Consider the following 20741-nt stretch of genomic DNA (forward strand, 5'->3'; position numbering starts at 1 on the left):
CAGTCATTGTTTTTATTAATTATTATTTTTGCACATGATAGGCACAAAAAAAACCTGTATTTTATGTTCCCTTTGTGCTATGAGAACATAAGTCAAACAAAGTAATCTGAGAAATCAAACAAAATGTGGAGAAATCCTGAGCTGGCATCGCAAGTCATATTTTCATTTCTAACTAAATATTTCCTCACCAAGAGTTATTACTGAATTACCTCATAATGTTTCGCTAAGTTCGGGAGGAGTACTCACCTCTGTTCTGCAACAGTTGACCCCATCTCCTCACTTATAGCACATTTATCCCAAACAATGCCAAATATGTATATGTTTTTATTTCATTACATTCATTCATTTTCTTGTCGGCTTAGTCCCTTTATTAGTCTGTGGTCCCCACAGCGGAATGAACCGCCAACTTATCCAGCACGTTTTTACACAGCGGATGCTCTTCCAGCCGCAATCCATCTCTGGGAAATATTTCGTTACATGTTAATGTGAATTCTTGACATTACATTACAGGCAAAGGCCCTGGCTCTCAAATTGACTTTGGTCTAGGATTTACTAGAATTATACTAGGATTACTAGAAAGATAGAAAGTGCAAAACAAAATTAATAGATTAAAAAAATCTAGAAGAATTTCAGTATGTAAAGAACAAGGGTGCAAACGTAAGCTGAACAACAGTGATCTCTTAGGCGGCACTGCATCAAGATTCGTCATTCATCTATAAGCGATATCACCACATGGGCTCAGAACTACTTTGGCAAACCTTTGTCAAGTACCACAATACATAGTTACATCCACAAATGCCAGTTAAAACTGTTAAAAGGAAGCCCTATGTTAACAGTGTCCAGTGGGATGGACAATCACACAGTGGAAAGGTTTACTATGGTCAGATGAATCAGTATTTCAGGTATTTTTTTGAAGAAACATGTGCTCCGGACCAAATAAGAGAAGGATCAACCAGACCATTTCCAGCAACAATTCCAGGGTCTGTCATGGTATGGGGTTGAGTCAGTGGACTTGGCAAAGGTAACTTGCACTTTTGTGATGACACAATTAATGCTGAAAAGTACACAGGGATTGTGGAGCACAATATGCTGCCTTCTTTTCCAGGGACGCCCTTGCATTTTTTAACAAGACATTGCAAAACTCCATTCTGCACATATTAGAAAGTCCTGGCTGCGGAGGCGGAGGATACCTGTACTTCTCTGGCCTCTCTGCAGTCTCCAATAGAGAATGTCTGCCGCATTTTGACTCCATACTGTTGCCTACATTAAGACTTGTTTACAGGAAGAATGGGACAAAACACCTGATACACTTCATCACTTGGTGTCCCTAAATGTCTTTTAAGTGTTCTGAAAAGGAATGGCAACATTACAAAGTGCTAAATGCTTTACTGTCCCAACTGTTTTTGAAATTTGCCATCTCCAAGTTGGAGGAAAGTCCTTACCCCAGGTGGAGGAGTTTAAGTATCTCTGGGTTTTGTTCACAAGTAAAGGAAGGATGAAACGTGAGATTGACAGGTGGATTGGTGCAGTAGCAGCAGTAATGCGGTCGATGTACCGGTTCGTTGGGGTAAACAAGGAGCTGAGCCGAACGACAAAGCTTTTGATTTACCTGTCAATCTACGTTCCTACTCTCACTTATGGTCAAGAGCTTTGCGTCAAGACCGAAAGGACAAGATACAAGCAGCCAAAATGAGTTTCCTTCACAGGGTGGTAGGGTGCACTCTTATGGATAGGGTGAGGAGCTCTGACACCCGGGAGGAGCTCGGACTAGAGCCGCTGCTCCTCCACATCGAGAAAAGTCAGCTGAGGTGGCTCATTCATCTGTTTCGGATGCCTCCTGGACACCTAGCTAGGGAGGTGTTCCAGGCATGTCCCATCAGGAGGAGGCCTTGGTGACTATATCTCTCGGCTGGCCTAGGAACACCTTGGGATCCCCCGAGAGGAGCTGGAGGAAGTGTCTGGGGAGACGGAAGCCTGGGGTTCTCTCCTAAAACTGCTGCCCCCGTGACCCGGGCCGGGAAAAGTGGCAGAAAATGAATAAATGAATGAATGAAACATGCTTATTTAAAAAAAAAAAAAAAAACAATACAAACCATGAGAAACACACTAAATAATGTCTGTTGTATTGTCTGCAATGAAATACAAGTCAATGTAAATTTAGAAATCACTATATTCTATTCACTATATATTGCGTTTTTCATACTGTCCCAACTTTTTCTGATTTGGGATTGTAAAATAAAAGTAATTAAAGTCATGCAAAATTATTCCTTTAACATTTACCAGCTTAACACTAAATTAGCATTGCATGTAGCCTTTTCTTTTATTTATTGTATAATATTGATTTCATTTTATTTATTGTTAATTTAATGTTATTAATAAAAAATGTATTGAATTGAATAGAATTTAATTACATTTTCTGCCACCCACTATCTGACAACAATATTAATGCAACGCAATAAAAAGCCACTACTGAACCATGGGTCATTGCACATTATGGTAAAATTAACTTTAATTGATCTCAGATGAATTCATTTAACTTCATTTATTCACGGTTTATTTTACATGAGACTGAGGAGAATAGTGTTCATTCAGTGAAAGTGAAGTCCCTGCGGTTTGTCCCGCAAGTTGAGCTCAAGTTCAGAAGGTGTAAATTTAGAAAACATAAAATGCACTGTTATATATGGCTGACCCCTAGTCTTTAAATAATCTCATCAGTTGTTTCTAAAATTTCACTGCGCTATTTTCCAAACACACACGTTGTAGCGGTGACACCACAGGAAACTGCTTTAGGATGACACAAAAGTGAGTATTGTTTCCAAAATGTCTTTAAAGAGCCACAACATTCACGACGTGTGCTTGTGTTTAACGCACACAATCCCACAATGAAACATGAAGCATCTGCACTGAACCCAAGCCCAGACAACTAATGAGGCACATAAACATCCCACCATGCCATTTACAGCACACATATGTTGCCTTAGTATAGGATTAGTTGTCATTTAAGCACACCCTCTTTATGTTTAATTTTGTAGAGTAGAAATTAGAGTAATAGAGCAGAGATTTAGCTGTCATTTTGGAAAAGTGTCACCAGGAAAAAGTTTAGAATTTTTATCGAATACAGATGAAGTCAGAATTATTAGCCCCCCTGAATTATTAGCACCCCTGTATATTTTGTCCCCAATTTCTGTTTAACAGAAGAATATTTTTTCTAATCATAATAGTTTTAATAACTGATTTTCTAATAATTGATTTATTTTATCAGTATATGGGACATCAGAAACATTATCTGGCCCTGAAATAAAAACAAATACAGTGAATGAAATGCATTTCATCCCCAAAATTTCTAAAATGGACTGGTGGTTGATTTCTGTAAGTTGTTCTGTAAAGGAATATGTCATTCAATTGGTTCTCAGATTTTTTTTTTCTTTATTAAAAACACTTTACAAATGTACAAACCCTGTCACTGTCCTTGTCCTCAGCCCAATTTAACTGACAGCTGTTATTTAGAAAAAAAAACTTTAGAAATAGCTAATTTAAGATGTTTTTATTCACATTAATTGATTTAAAAACATGGAATTATAATCAAATTCTACAAATACTTTCTTTACAATCGTCCCCATGTTTCTGTCAGTCCTGTCACATTGGCAATAAATTTAATATAAAATGTGTGCAATACTACCTAAAGGAGAAGCTAGGTAGAAGGTGGAGAAGCGATCAGGAAGTAATCAAGGATGCGTTCTATCATTGATTTTATGCTAGTTTATATGTTTGTTTGTTTTTTTGTTTGTTTGTTTGTTTTTTTGAGGACAACAAGTTGAAAATGTATGTTTCTGGTAGAATGTCCCACCTAACATTTTATTAGATATTTTTCAACATACTAGTATTCAGCTTAAAGTGCCATTTAAAGGCTTAATTAGGTTAATTAGACAAGTTAGGGTAATTAGGCAAATCATTGTATAATGATGGTTTGTTCTGTAGAGAATTGAAAAAAATATATATTGCTTAAGAAAGCTAATAATTTTGACCTTAAATGTTTTTTAAAAAATAAAAATAGCTTTTATTCTAGCAGAAATAAAACAAATAAGACTTTTTCCAGAAGAAAAAAAATATTATCAGACATACTGTGAACAATTCATCATTTGGGATATATTTGAAAAAGAAGAAAAAAAAAATCACAAGAACAATAATAATTTAACTATATTAATGTTAAAAACCATATTTAATGTATGTATTCATTTGATTTGTCAATTGTATATTTATTAATAGAATGTTTTTGCCATGAAAGTAGCCATTGTTGCTGACATGGCGTTAAATTAAAAAAAAACATATATGATATGCTGTTATTTTGATTGGGTCTACTACGTTTGCATGCAAAAGTTTGGAAATCCCATAAAATGTTTGACATCATTGCACAGAAGATGTATGTGAGGTTGGTCAAAGTCCGCAGCGGAGCGCCGCATGTTGACAGAAAGATCTATATGAAGGGCTTCGGGGTCAACCAAAATCCACAAGACAGCAGAGGTGAGAGGGTGAGCATGTTTAGAGCAAACACTGGAGTTAATGTCCGTTTAACATCAACTAACGTGTCTGAGCTCCCAAAACCAATGAGCTGCTAATATATTGTAAAAACATATATATATATATATATATATATATATATATATATATATATATATATATATATATATATATATATATATATATATATATATATATATATATATTATTTAATTCACTTTTTCTTTCATTTATTTAAGGTTGTGAATTGCATTTTGGGACTTGATCTCTGCTCTGTCACCTTTTGGCGTTGAAAATTCAGCAGTTTAACAAAGTGACTTTTATTGACATTTTAGTAGTTTTACACAAATGTGTTGCGTAAAAAATAAAATATAGTTTGCTGCTAGGTTTGTACCATAATTTACAACACTAATACTGGCAATTTATGACTTTAAACTATTAAAAAGGTCAGTAAAAGTCACTTTTTCAAATTTTCAACATCAAAAGTTTAAGATCAAGGCACCATAATGCAATGCAAATAAATAAATAAATAAATAAATAAATACACACATAAATAATAATAAACTAACATGAAATTACAAAAGTTTTTTACATTGTAGACAGTATCATGGACGACATCCTTATGTAAAGCTTGAACAATACATTTTGAGACTGCCTTCATTATGAACTGAAAGTTCAGAAAGGTTCACGGTTGCCCAGTTACAATGAGAAGAAATAGAAACATTTGAATTATTTTACTGTTATTCCTATTTAATACTATTAGACAATGACTATAGTAATGATTTTAAAAATATGTGTACTTCAGTTCCTTTCAGAGGAGACCCAAAATGATGAGAGGGGTGTCAAAAATATATTTTAGATATTGAAGAATAATTATGCTGACACAAAAGAATGTATGCTATTATGCATCTTGTGAAAGAAAGACAATCCAAGAATGCATTGTTGAACAGTGAACACAATGCACACTTATACACAAAAACTTACACAATCGTAAACAATCAAAATACATTTTTTAATTCATAAATATGCAATACTGCGGGGGTATTATTTTCTTTTATACACTGTCACCTATTTTTTTGAGTTTATATATTGTGTTCTTTCTCTATTCCTTTAGTAATTGAAAACTAAGGATTTGTTTGTCAACTCAGATCATGGTTTACATATAGAAACTTAGATTCTGTGTATCGAGTGAGTAGACCAAGAAAGTAGGTAGCACGATCACCTCACAGCAAGAAGGTTGCTGGTTCAAGCTCGAGCTGGGCCACTTGGCATTTCTGTGTGGAGTTTTGCATGTTCTCCTCATGTTGGCGTAGGTTTCCTCCGGGTGCTCCGGTTTCCCCCACAGTCCAAAGACATGCAGTACAGGTGAATTAAATAAGCTAAATTGGCCGTATAGTCAAGGTGTGTGAATGCAAGAGTGTGTGGGTGTTTCCCAGTTATGGGTTGTGGATGGAAGGGTATCCGCTGAGTTAAACATATGCCGGATAAGTTGATGTTCATTCACCCGTGGCAACCCTTGATTAATAAAGGGACTAAGCCGAAAAGAAAATTAATGAATCATTTGAAATGTACTCACTTGTATTTACAAATTAAAGGAAATAGGAAATATTGTTTTAATTTTATATGCATAAGTAAAATGTGGAGGATCTTTATATACCTGTAAACAATCTGTAATTGTGTATATTCTCTCAATAATTTTTTTAATAGAAATATGCACTACTGAATATCAATACGGTAGATAGTTAAAAAATGACAGTAAAGCTTACAAAACAATTCTATTTGAAATAAAAACTCAGTTACGTAGAAGAAATATGATTATTCCACAGAAATATGAACAATTCTTATCATAAGAAGTTTTGCTTAAGCACCAAATTAGCAGACTTCTTTCTTCAAGTATGAAAAGACTGGAGTATTGACAGCAGTCAATTCAGCTTTGCCATTAAGAATCGCAATCTTTTCTTTGAAATTTGAAGATTATCTTCTGTAAAGTTTCAGTTTCTCTTATAACGATCTCTGTTCATTTGCTAATGAGCTTCTTTAAACTAGTGCAATTTATTCCAAACTTTATAGACATAGTTGGCATATTAAAAATTCTCATTTTAAACAGGTTTAAAAGTTATAATACAAACATATTAAACTGTATTCATACAGACCTTTGTTTTGTGATACAAAATAGTATCTCCGGCAATGACAGAAACATCAACTCATGGGCTCCACTGGTGGGTTCAACCATTACCACCAAGCACGTAATATACAGCTGAAGACAAAATTATTAGCCCTTCTGTGAATTTTCTTTCCTTTTTTCAAATAATTCCCAAATGATGTTTATTTCTGGAGGAAGTCTTAAGAGCCAATCACACCGAACGTGCTGATCTGTTCTAAAAACGCAAGGCGCACCACATTGCCTTCTTTGTTGATTAGAAAAAAAGCAGCACGGTGCGCCTTTTATGTCACTAGTAGGCAACGACTGAATCCGCTGCGTATTATGCTTAAGTGTTGCTGTTGATATTGGTATCATTTTAATATTTAATAATATTGTAAAATTCTGGATTTGTGAAGTCATTCAACACCTGATAACTCAAAACAGCAGCCACAGGACTTTCCTCCATCTTCAAAAGTCTCTGTAGTTGTCTTGATAACACAAACACTGCAATCCCCTCAATGGAAACCCCGTCTCTGCTTTCATTCATTCATTTTCTTTTTAGCTTAGAGCCTTTATTAATCAGGGGTCGCCACAGCAGAATGAACCGCCAACTTGAACCGCCACAGCGGATGCCCTTCCAGCTGCAACCCATCACTGGGAAACACCCATACACTCTGATTCTCTCACACACACACACACACACTATGGCCACTATGTCCCCAAATGCACAAACAAACGCCCATAATATTGGATATTTTAATTAACTGATTTATTTAAATCAAAATTATCTTAAAACTTGACATTTTCCTTTAAATTATTATTTTAACTGTCATTCAAGAGTTCGCCCTTAGCTGATGATTGATTATAAAGCTTGTTTGGCATGCTGTCCCGGGAGAGGGCCCTGAACTCGTGAGATCCTTGAGCCCGGGGCTCCCCCCGTTGCAGGGCGAGAGGGAAGTCCGAGTTCAGTATAGGTCTCGAGTACTCCCCTGCTTGATAATGTTGGAAGTAGAATAAAATGCTATGAAGTGTCTATGCTGTCAATTTAGATTTGTCAATTTACTTATGTTACATATTTTTGTTCTGTGGGAGGAAACCGGAGAGCCCGGTGAAAACCCATGTAAACACGAGGAGAACATGCAAACTCCGCACAGAAACGCCGACCTGGCCAGGTAGAGTCCGAGCCGGTGGCATTCTTGCTGTGCGACAGTGGTGCTAACCACTAGGCCTCCGTGCTGCCCTGACAAGGAAATGAGAGGAGTAGGGGTGGAAGGTAGGATTCTTCAAGACGAAGATGGTTGAGGTGAGATACTCTGGTTATTTATAGTGGTTAAGGAGTCGTCTGATTGGTGAATCAGCATTAGCTTATGTGGACCAGGTGCTATCAATCATAAGCGCGTGCTCCTCTCGAAATTAGTTAATAAATAAACTTCACTAATTTTTAACCCTACACCAATCAAAATTACATTGAAACACTGCGCCCCTCTCACCCACACATTGCATTTGTTGTGCAGATTACACTACCTATTGGAGTATGTTTCACATTCGAAATGGGGTATAAATTCGTCCTATTTAGTCTTTTAAATTCTTTTGAACATAATTAGGTGCTGCTTTTCATGCAAAACACACGCTGCTAAATCGTTCAAAAAAAGTCACCTCTCTAGACAAAAAGCGTGTTCGATGTGATCGGCCCCTTGTTTGTTTTATTTCAGCTAGAATGAAAGCAGGTTTTTTTTTTTTTAAGGTCAATGTTATTAGACCCCTTAAGCATTATTTTTTTCGATAGTCTACAGAACAAACCATTGATGTATAATGACTTGCCTAATTACCCTAACCTGCCTAATTTACCTAGTTAAGCCTTTAAATGTCACTTTAAGCTGAATACTAGCATGTTGAAAAATATATTCATTCATTCATCCATCCATTCATTTATTCATTCATTCATTTATTTTCGGCTTAGTCCCTTTTATTAATCCGGGGTCGCCACAGTGGAATGAACCGCCAACTTATCCAGCACGTTTTACTCAGCGGATGGCCTTCCAGCTGCAACCGATCTCTGGGAAACATCCCAAAATACTAGCATTCACACTTATACACTACGGATAATTTAGCCAACCCAACACATCTACTGTGCCACTGCGTCGCCTGAAAAATATCTTGTAAAATATTATTTATTTTCATCATGGCCAAGATAAAATAAATCAGTTATTAGAAATGAGTTATTAACACTATTATGTTTATAAATGTGTTAAAAAAATCTTCTCTCCGTTAAACAAAAACTGGGGAAAAGTATAGAGGGGGGCTTATAGTTCAGGAGGGCTAATAATACTGACTTCAACTGTACAGTAGTATGTTCTCTGTCCATCGGTTTCTTAGAGTAAACGGTGGCCCTCTGACCCCCTCCTGTGATTTCTTATTGGATAAACCAAGTCGAAGGGCAGGCATGAGGCCCAACGGGGGTAAAATATAGAGTATGGGTAAGTGTGTTTGTGTGGGTGTGTATGTGTGTGTGTCCAGGGGTCCTGAGCATAGTACGGGCAGGCAGTAAATCAGGCTTTTAGGGGGACGCCACAGGGGAACTCAGCTCCCTCTGTCTCGAACCCCCAGCACACATACTCATGCACATATAAATAAACACAGATCACCGCTGCAGTCACTCCACATCCATATAGGCTTCTAAAGATAAAGCATTATGCTCAGAAGAATGACTCTCTGCAGTCCATAAATCCTTCCAAAATCAATTTCCATTCAGGCCCTGTCCAAACAGCCATGGATTTAGATCAATCCACAAAAGTTGAATATTGTTTCTGCCTTTCGTTCACACAACAGCAGCGTTGTCTGTACACTGAAACAATTTTTTTAATGGGTTACAAAGTGGACAGTGTTGCCAGATATAGCAGACTTTTTCCAGCCCAAAAACTGTCCAAAACCTGCCCAAACGCACAAACAAACGCCCATAATATTAGATATTTTAATTAACTGATTTATTTAAATCAAAATTATCCTTAAACTTTGCATTTTCCTTTGAATTATTATTTTAACTCGTAATTTTTAACCCTACAGCATTCGAAATCACATTGAAACACTGCCCCCACACACTGCCTTTGTTGTGCAGATTACACTACCTATTAGAGTATGTTTTACTTTCGAAATGGGGTATAAATTTGTCCTATTTAGCCTTTTAAATTTGTTTAAACATAATTAGGTTCTGCTTTTCAATCAGATAATGCTTCTATGTTTGTTTTTGCTGTCAATTGCAGGAAAAAAGATGGATAAAAATGTCATGCTAAAACACTTTTAATTTAACTGCAGGCACTGCATGTTGCACATGCACGTGAAGGGGAATCAGATTTGTCCAGGGAGTCCAATTTTGATACAACTTTCCTTCTCCTCTTGCAAGTGGACCCATTTTTTACCCACTCAATCAAATTTAAAACTGCCCAATCTGGCAACACTGAGAGTGGAAATATCTCAAAACACCACCTCTTGCGTAGCCATGTGGATAGGCAAAATGTTACATTTTGTAAACGACCCAGCAGGCACACAACATCATAAGGCATTAATGTTAGGTTAGATTTAGGTTGTGACGTCAAGTGACCAAAATTCAATGTCTAGCCACAGTCTAAGGACAACGTTATTTTGACGTCCAATAATGATGCCAAATGAGGTTGATATTTGGTTGATTTTAGGTTTTTTTTGGAAACTGATCAAAACCCAATGTCGAGCCAACATCATAAACCAATGTCATATTAACGTCAAATATTGACATTTATTCATCAGGTATGGCAACCAAAAACTATTGTCTGATTTGACGTCATCGTGGTAACGTCCACACAACGTCAAGCTGTAACATCAAGCATTGAGATTTGGTTGATTGTAGGTTGGTTGTTGGACACTGACATCGTCCTGATGTTGGGTTCTGATGTTAACCCATTTAAGCCCACTGGCAACTCTAGTTGCTGAAGTACATAGTTGCCATTTTCCTTTTCTAATTAATTTTCTACATGTTATCCATGTTAAATTTCTCAATGACACGAGAGCAAACAACCAAATAAAAGATTTTAAAAAAAAAAAAAAAAAAAAAAGGAATTGATTTACTCTGTCACATGAGGTCTTCAAATTCCTACCCTAATTCCAGGATGCAAAATGGAGGCGAACCCTCCCATATAAAGACAATTTTTATGTTACTGTTTCATGGCATTCACAGTCATCTTCGTGTGTTTTTGTCAAGATGTTTATGCACATGTTTACATGTCAGCCCTCTGAAGAAAGAGTTTATGCGCATGCTAACTGCATTCTACTGTGATTTTAGTGTCCTGTAGCTCTGTCTGTTTGTTTACCCAGCCACATATAAGAGTGGATACGATACGTTTATGGACAATAAAGTTTTAGGATCTGTAAAAGAAAAAATAAATAAATAAATAATAATTTGCTGCGATGTGGATATAGCCCTGAAGTCCTAAAATAAAAACACCACCTGTAGTGGGGTCTTGACCTTCTGAGGTAGAATAAATCGATTTTTAACACATTAATGATACTCAAAAACTGAAAAGATCGTAACAAGTCATTTCAATAACATCTTGCATTTTTTAATGTGTTTAATAGCGTTGTGTTTTGGAAAAGACTATGCTGAAAATTAAATTTTAAGGCTTTTAAGGCTAGGGAACAATCTCAACTAGCAAAGTATATTTCTACTCAAAGTATATTTCAGCCATCCACATCACGCCAGTCTGCATGGGTACTTCTTGTCTGGACACTTTTGATGCTGAAAAATGCATCACAAGAACAGTGTCCAGACACCACAACAGACCATTTGCATGTATGTAAGTGCACATGAAGTGTGTCATTTAGGATTGGGGCAATGTATCATTTTATGTTTACTAAATGCAGAGTATTAAAGAAACAATTCGCACAAAAACAAAAATTCTATTATCATTTACTCTTCCTCCACTTGTTCCATTCGCTTATGAGTTTCTTTTTTCTGTTAAACATGATGGAATTTGTTTTAAAAAATGTCAGAAACCAGTAACCACTGACTTTAGTATTATCTATCCAATGTAGCATAAAAATAGGATAATAATGAAGTAATAAAAATGAACTTAATGGCTATCAGTTTCTGACATTTTTCTAAAATACTATATAACTATCCCTTTTTCCCCATGCTTTTTGCATAATTTACTAAACTATGGCTTGAGTGGATTTGATGCAAAATATGTGTTTCATTAACAAGTGAAACTTGCTTTTTACTTTCATCACTCTTTATGTCCTAAATGCCAACTAAAGCAATGGTCTCAAACTCAATTCCTGGAGGGCCGCAGCTCTGCATAGTTTGGATCCCATCACCTCCAACTCCACCTGCTTAATAGTCTCTAGTGGCCTGTTTCCACTGAGTGATGCGGTACAGTACAATTTGGTACGCTTTTATGGTTGTTTACACTGTCAAAACATACCTTTTTTAGGTATCCAAGCTCAAACAAACCTCGTCATTGTCTTGATAAAAAGCCACAAAGCCAAGAAGAACAAAATCTGCCGTGTCCTGTTGTTGTTGTTTTACGAGGCCGTCTAAAATTGCGAGCAGTTTCACTTTCTCGAGCGAGCTCGCGTGGGCGTCTATATTTGACATAACAAACTTCTTGAACTCCTAATAACGTGCACATGATTATTGAATTGCTTCTGACATCCGATCCTTTCCGAAACGAACAAACGCAGGATTGACGTGCGAAAAAACAAAGGAGAAGCTGGAAAAAGGAGCAAATGATTCTTTCAGCAAACTTAAACATGAACAAAGTGCCATGTTTCACTATTATCATCGACTTTTGGACTATAATGAACTCGGGAATGATGAAATTACTTATTAACAGAGGTTATATGTGCTGGAGAAGATTAAAGATGCAGATGATAGGTTTGCACTGTTTGGTTATATGTTGCATGTTGTTTTTGAACCCAAATAAGGACTAAATGTAGGCCGTGTGTAGTTTTTCTGTAATTGCTAACATATCGGAGACTGTAAGAGTCTGTTTATATATGTTGCATTTATTCATATATTTTATATAATTGCAGACTTTAAAGTAGGCTATTTTCGCACTTTCGTCATTGATCTGTTGTTATAATCAAATCCTGTTCATATAAAGGTTAGTAATTAAAATTTATACACAAGTGTTTATATGTATAAAGCATCTGAATAGTATGAAGTGGTTCTCATATGATATGTAAATAACCCATACAGCTTTATTTTGAGTGAGATTTCCTCGAGCAAGAATGACATTGACTGATATTTTCTGTCATTGGTACTCTTTTGGCAGTAGAAACGCAAGCCTGATAAAGGTGACCCCAATGGACCCGCATCGTACTGTACCACTTAGTGCAAACAGGTCATAGTAGTCTTGAACACCTTAATAAGTTGGATCAGCAGTGTTTGATTTGGATTGGAGCAAAACTGTGCAGAGCTGCAGCCCTCCAGGAATCGGGTTTGAGACCTGGGAACTAAAGCAAACAAATACTGATGAAAAACTTTATGTATATAAACATTTATTGATCTGGTGGATGGTTAATTTGAGAAAAAAAAAATCTAACCATTTTTTGTACACAATAAACAATAAGGTTTATAATTTTCCCCATTCTGTTTTTCATTATTGTTCTAGATATACTACTTGTTTTGTAAGTAATCTTCAAAGTTGAACACTGAATTTCCGGGTGAGGAATAAAGGCTAAAACAATAAAAGCCAGTGATATTTCAGTCTTAAACTGAATACTATACAAACTGAAGCCTGCTGATAGTTCACAGCCTCTGTGTGTTGTGCTTGGCTCTGAGGCATTTTCTAATGCTCTGTATCTTATCCTGTGCTGTACTATTGTTCGTTGGATCGTGAGCAGTCATGAATCTGCCATTTTTGGTGCGCAAGGCTGTTGGCATGCATATAAAAAGGTCACCATAGCCTAAGAGCATCATAACCGTCCATCTGCAATGTGTTCTCTGGAGTGACTCACCGCATTTTCTAATAGTCCCGTAACACTCTCTGACACAGAATATGACAGCGCCTTCCTTATAAGACTAAGCTTACAATGATATTTCTCAAGGAAAACAGGGTGACAAACAGCAGATCACCTTATATAGATTGAAGACAAGGTTGTGACTACACTATTTGCGTATCTGTGTGGTACAGAGTGTTTATTTTGTTAGACAGTTAAACTGAATCACTTGCAGGCCAACATCCCAGTTGTTGGAATATGACACCACGTAGGGTGCATCTCAAAGACACAGTGGAGTGTCTCTTTTACAACACTTAGGGAAGGGTTGATGGAGCAGAGTTTACACTACTTTTGCAGGGTCAGGTTTCTGTGAAAATAAACCACAGTTGTCTTTACAAACAAACTAGGGCCAGGGGCGAGTTGCTTCTTTTAATGGAGGCGCCCAAGCAATGCTGACCGCTGGAGTTGAGCTTGTAACTTGAGATAGTGAGCGTTAATAATGCCTGTTCAATTTTCTATTTGTGAAGGCATCTTCACCTGTTGAGAGGACCCAGGCTCCCTGTACTCGTACAGTTTAGAGGATAATTGATGGTGGAGATATATTAAATGGATACAAAAATACATGGATAATTAGTACATGGACTATATATATGAGCAATATCACATATTCTCATATGGCTATATGTCATATGGCTATATGGCTGTATATTAGCACTGGTGGGAGGCGTAGGTTGGCTTGAGGCAGCAAGTCGAGTGGCTTAGTGCCCCACAAGTGACAATATACAGCCATATTGCACTGCTAAAAGTGTGATATTGTGTTTAAACAACAATTTCAAGAGTTCACACTTAGCTGATGATTTATAAAAGCTTGTTTGGCATGCTGTCCTGGGGGAGAGCCCTGAGCTTAAGAGATCCTCGAGCCCGGGGCTTCCTCCTATTGGCAGAGCGAGAGGCGAGCCTGGAGCTCGGTGGATCTCAGAACTCCCCGGCTGCGATAGCTAAAGGAACAAAAGTGTTTAGACAAATGCTTGATTGTTATGCCTGTTGAATGTCTTTGGATGGTGGGAGGAAACCGGAGAACCCAGGGAAAACCACGGGGACACAGGGAGAACATACAAACTCCTCGCATTAACGCTCACCGGCCTGGTGGGACCAGGGCCAGCAGTGTTCTTGCTGTGGGGCTCACAGTGCTAACCACTGGGCCGCCGGGCCGCCCGATCAGAGGTAAAGGAGGAGAATAGGGGAGGAAGAGGGGGTTCTTCCAAACGAAGATAAAATGGACTGAAAACTGTGGTTATTTATAGTAGCTTAGGGCTCATACGATTGGAAGATAGTGATTAGCAAATACGAGACCGGCCGTGATAAATCATAAGCACGTGATCCTCTCGAAATTAGTTTATGAATAAACTTCACTTGACAGCATAATCGTGTATATAAAAAGAAACTCAAATTCTTTAGTACAGGGAACTACTTCTTCCGAAGAACATTTTGAAAACATAAATATTTAAAATAGGCCCTATCCTTATAAATAAACTGCATAGTTGCAATCTAAACAACTACACTGTCGCCTAAAAAAGCCACAAAAGTACATTATGTTGTCCAACAGTTGCAATATTTGTTAAACTGTAGTGAGTTTATTAATCTGATTGTCACTCTATGTGGGCAGAGTTCTGTTATTGCAGAATATAGCACAGCTATCAGGTAAATCCGATTCAAGAACCGGACAGAACTGTATGTACATAAGTTTGATATAAGTTTTTGAACCATTTCAAATGTTGACTATAAGGTTACTTAATTCTCTAGGACAATTATTCTGCTGTAATTTTAAGTGACAATTTAAAAGTTTGAAACAATACTGTATATAGTCTGGGTTGCTCAAATAAATTACAGTACAAAAACCTGCTAATACTACTGATATTATACATGTTTATGTTTTTTTATAAGTGTTTTTACCAGTATTGCTTTTTTTCTGAATCAGGTCTCTGATTTTAAGGTTTAACTTGCATACATGTAAGTTTTTGACTTCTAAAGGCTGATTTATACTGTGTAAAGTGCATGCGTATGCTTCGGCGCAGCCTTTGTGCGGTCGCACAGCCCTCGCCAACGTGGCTAAAGCAGACACTGATGCGCACCTCTCAAAAAAATGTAACTACACGTCGCAACAAGGCATAACGCAAGCTCTGTGATTGGTCAGCTTGGTAACTGTGACCAGTGTGGGCAGGACCGGGAGCCACACAAACCCATTGGAGTGAGTGTTTACAAGTGTGGAGTCCCATGAAGTAGCTCTATCTGTTGTTTTGTGTTTACCTTATGATTAATGTTGTTGCACGCCCACCGGTTCCAGCCTCTGTCTGAATGAGTGAGTTTTAGATATTGTACATTAAGGTGGCGTTCAGAAAAACAAAACACCCGTGAAGAAACATAATAAAGAGGAACATAAAAGCCTACTGCCAGCTAGCCTTTCGGAAGTGTTATTGCAGAAGAACACAAACAGCACCCAGGAGTATAAATGCATGACTATGCGCATGGCAGGCACAATGGGTCACGCCGATCACTCATCGCAAAAGTATAAATCAGCCTTCAGGCATGAAAGTAATTCATTATTCTTTGAAAAAGTGTGTTCTGTGTTGTAATGACGGTCTTTGTTTTGGACAGCGTAAACCTGCCCACTGCCAGTTTAACCAATTATATTTCAGCACCCCTGGTTTCCTTTAACTAAAACAAAATGAAATAGCATTTCAGTCATCAAGTGTGCTTTAACTTTTGTAGGCACGGCCAAAAATGCGACCTAAGAAGGACAGAAGCAGCCTCCAAAATGAAACGAGTTATAAAAATTCACATGAGGTGACTTTTAGATGTAAAAATAATACAAAAACTTTACAAGTGAAAACATTAACTGAAAAAAGCCCCGTGCAATAATTAAAATTTGTCTTACAAGATAAATTGTCAATCCTTTATACTGCCCCTTTAACATTTACTGGAATATATTTTGATTAGTGTTTATTATCCTTTTTATCATTACAGCAGTAATAGAGCAACTTTAACCAAAGATAAAATACTAATTTATATTATTACAACAATCCTTTTGTAGCCCTAAAGGCCTACTAGACATAAATAAGTCAATTAAGCAAATCCAATAGTACATTAACACTACTTACTGTTATCTTTACCAGTTAGACTTTTGAAAAATTTGCTTTGAAATGCCCTGTTTATGCTGGTCCATCCCAGTTAACTCTAGTTAGTTGATTCATTGCTGATCTAGCTTGTAGAACCAATTATTTTTATCTGGCAAACCTTCTTTACCAAGTAAGTCTAGCTGATGAAGTCTCCCGATTGGCACACTTTGTGTCTGCACTATTTATGGTTTTCGATCCCGACTATATGTGCTGTTACAGGAACAATCCATCATTTCCCGCTATTGTATGAAGGAATGTTGCTGTGCTTTTGGTTTTTGTGGAGAGTCTGATGCATCTCCAGCTCTTACAATAAAAGGCACATTTTATATTGTGTATTGTTGAAAAGTGTGGTACATGATGGTCAGTTTGATCTCTCCATAAACTGATGTGCCTCAGCGCTCGTTTAAAAGTTACTCTTTTATTATAATGCTTCATTAAAAAAAAAGAACATTAGAGATATTTAGGACTTTCCATTGCACAATTTACTGACCATTTCTCATGACATACGACTTAGCGAATTGCCACAGGGACTTTGACACCACCCGGGACTCATAGGATGCATGCAAACATCTGCTATGTTTCCCAGGAGGAGGACTGCGATTCAGATTGGATTGTTTGTGGCAGATCAGACAGAGGAAATGCATGGTATGTCACGTAAAAAACAAACAAACATTCTGATAAATGTGTTTAGCTACTGACAGACAGCTGGGGAATAATGAGACAGTTGCCTTTCCTGCTGAGACACAGACTATGGGGACCCAATTTGTGCTGTTTCTTCATGCTGGGGCATCTTTTAGTGCTTTTGCTACATTGGAACACCCAAGCAGACTCAAGGCAACAAACCGATCTGCACAGGTAACATTTATAGTTTTATATATTTATATAAAGCTAGGGTAAGTAATTTTTTCCAGAAGCCTTTTTGTTTTGTGGAAGGTTCAGGATCATAAAATGTTAGTTTAATGATTGCATCGGACCATCAGACCTGCCACGTGCCTTCCTGCAGTTCAATTAGTAGAAACATGGTGCTAACAATGTCAAGGTTGTGAGTTTGTTTCTTATGGAAAAGTGTTTTGGAGTGCTATGTGTAACAGAGGCCAGCTTGCAAAGTGCTTTGAAGGTAAATCTTATTTCTTTGACCTCTGAAGGTGCTCTAGCAAAAGATGCTAGAGGCCATGGTCTTTAGACTCTTTGTTAGAGCATCCGACTCCCATGCAAAGAATCGCTGGTTTGATCCCAGCTCAGATCGGGTTGGGTGCAGTAGGACTGGTGGGTCCCATGTAGAGGCTCGTCTGGAATGGGAGTGAGGTTTAGGCGGGTGAGTGTAACGGAGGCCAGCTAGCAAAGTGCTATGCAGGTAAACCTCACTTCTCAGACCTCTATAGGTGCTCCAGCAAGAGATGCTAGAGGTCATGGTATTTAGCCTCCTTGTTAGAACAACTGACTGCCATACAAAGAATTGCCGGTTCAATCCCAGCTCAGACAGGGTTCAGTACAGTGGGACCGGTGGGTTACATATGCAATTTGAAGGCAGGGACACAACAAACCAATGCAAAAAAATTAACAATGAAGAGAAAAGCCAACTGTAGCTTACCTCACATCACCTGCATCAAGCACAAAAGGTTGCACTTGAACGCATCAGAGAGATTATAGCCGAAGTACAGAACTGCAAAAATACAGCTGATGGCATCAGTGCGAAACGCACAGGAAAACCTAATCCAACTGACGCCCAAAAACCACTAACATTGCTTAATGGTAGAACTTTAAAATGCTGTGTCCCTGGGTTAAATAAATTTAAATAACTGCATAAATGTAAATATTAACATATTTTTTCAAGCAGACAATAGCTGCATTTCCACTGTCACGCCTAAAGCAAGAAAGCAGGGGTCAGTCGCGTTTCCGGCCAGCCTTTTTTGGCTTACCGAATACCTTGGGCCAAAGTGAGCCAGCTGAGGCTTCAGGGTGGAGTGAATGCAAAAGTAAAGTTTGCCAGTCTGGTAAAGATGGTGTGCCGCCATTAATCGTTAAATATAAGGGGATAACAAAACATAGCTACTGGTCAGTTAAAGATACTAAGATACTACTTTTTTTCTTAAAACTGCCCTTATGTTTCCCTTTTAAATTTAAAGATGTGCATAAACACACATGTCCTCAGCATGTTAGTGCTATGGAGACCAAGTGTGAATGGAACATGAACAGCAGCTACCTCACGCTCCTTCTGAAAAAGTTTGGATCAAAGAAAGCTGAAAGCAAAATAAACTGCGGGATGTTTTTGGTTGGTTATATGTGAGTTTTCACCAATGCAATCTCACAGCAGTTATAACTTTTTGATTTAGTGGCTCATTCATACTGTATTATCGATTCATACAATTTAGTGCAATTTGTTCATCCCCCAATGAAAGATAGGCTCAGGGGTGGGGTTTGGGGGCACACCTTTTAAAAATAATTTATTTTCATACAAATTAAATCATATGGATTTCTATGAATTAGGCAAGGCAAGTTTATTTATTAGCCACTTTTCTGACAATATGTAAATAAATTAAGTTTTCTTGTGAGATTGCGCTGGTTTTCACTGAGCACTGGGTCACCTTGAATGATCCCAATAAGTTTGTTTACTTTGATGGAGTTGAAATAAATAACACCAGCTGGTAGCCAGTGAAGCTCCATCACAGGTAGAGTTATAATACCTCATTAGAAGACAAATAAAACTGAAGGCATTTACCAATACACAAAACAACAAAGAGATGGGAACACAAGGAGCAGAGGAGATGATGCCTTATATCTATGTATGGAGAATTCTAACAATACAAGCCATGGACAAAGATCCTAACCAAGGCCTGTATGTGAAACAAGATTCCAAAGCAAGTGCTAAAGCTGTAGCACAAAATATCTAAAGATGATTTGCTTAAGTGAGTATGTTGTTTTGGTATTAGGCCTTGCATTCCTCTCTTACATGCAAACTTCTAGAGACTATAAAAGAAGTTCTTATGGTGTGTGACTGTTTACATGCACAATTCTATGAGTGTTTGTTTTTAAATTATAGCAAACTCCCTGCGCTGTGTGTATAATCCATCTGAGGGATCACTATATTACTGTTTCATTGCTAAACATAACCTTTATGTGAAAAGTATCATGTAAACAGATAGGATCTTCATTCGTGAGTACAGGATGTGAGGAATCTATTCTTACGAGTGAATCAGCCCATTGTCTTTCATCAGAGAAACACACTAACATCTCACTGTTTATGCTGAAGAGACCAAGCCACCACCTTGTATGGCCATCTATGCTCTCAAAAAAAAAAACTCAGCTGAATTTTAGCCCGAGGCCTGGTGCTATTAGACTGCTGACTCAAGCACACTTAATGATGACCGTAATGAGTGTGAGGTTCAAAACAGAACAGACATGCTTCTTTGCTTATCTATATCATTCCTGACCGCTAGTATCAAGTGATCCCGTGGTAACGTCATACCACCCCACTCCAACAAAAAGGTCCCAGAGGAGATGATGTGGGGTCTGTTCTGACATGATCTCAATAGTGGAAAGGGAAAGCAATACCAGATCTGCTGATAAGAGGTCAGGGTAAGTGGAGCCATTCCGGCAGGATCACATGAAATTGTTCATAAGCTGAATGCTGTGCTTTATATCTCTTATGACAGCTGACTACAAAACAGTCCGTGGAGAGAGGGAGAGAGAGGGGTACTATCCCCTGAAATGTCTTGCCAAATATGAGTCACAAACAAATGATTATGAATCATATGATTTACCGCTTGAAATATTCACACACTCACTGCTTGTCTTTCTGTTCCTTGACCTTAGAACATGACTCGAATGGGCAAGTCTTGCAATACACACTTCCCGTTTTTTCAACTTCTATCCAGTCACCTCTGCTTGTTGGAAGATAAGATTTAAATAGCCCTCAAACTGGGAATCTGGAAAGT

The 20741-nt window shown here is 37.6% G+C and overlaps 1 long non-coding RNA gene across 8 annotated transcripts in view; it reads right to left on the minus strand.

The window, feature by feature from the left end:
- LOC137489140 (uncharacterized) overlaps positions 1 to 20741 on the minus strand; it is a 52049-nt gene continuing 31308 nt past the window's right edge. For 7 of the 8 annotated variants that reach the window (XR_015523786.1, XR_015523789.1, XR_015523787.1 and 4 more), the window contains one exon: positions 17209 to 20732. This is a non-coding gene — a long non-coding RNA (uncharacterized LOC137489140). Of the gene's footprint in view, positions 1994 to 17208; positions 20733 to 20741 lie in introns of those variants that run through there. The other variant, XR_015523788.1, reaches the window with a different exon arrangement.

This window comes from Danio rerio, chromosome 23 (assembly GCF_052040795.2).
Source record: "Danio rerio strain M-AB ecotype USA chromosome 23, GRCz13ab, whole genome shotgun sequence".
NCBI classification, from domain to species: domain Eukaryota; kingdom Metazoa; phylum Chordata; class Actinopteri; order Cypriniformes; family Danionidae; genus Danio; species Danio rerio.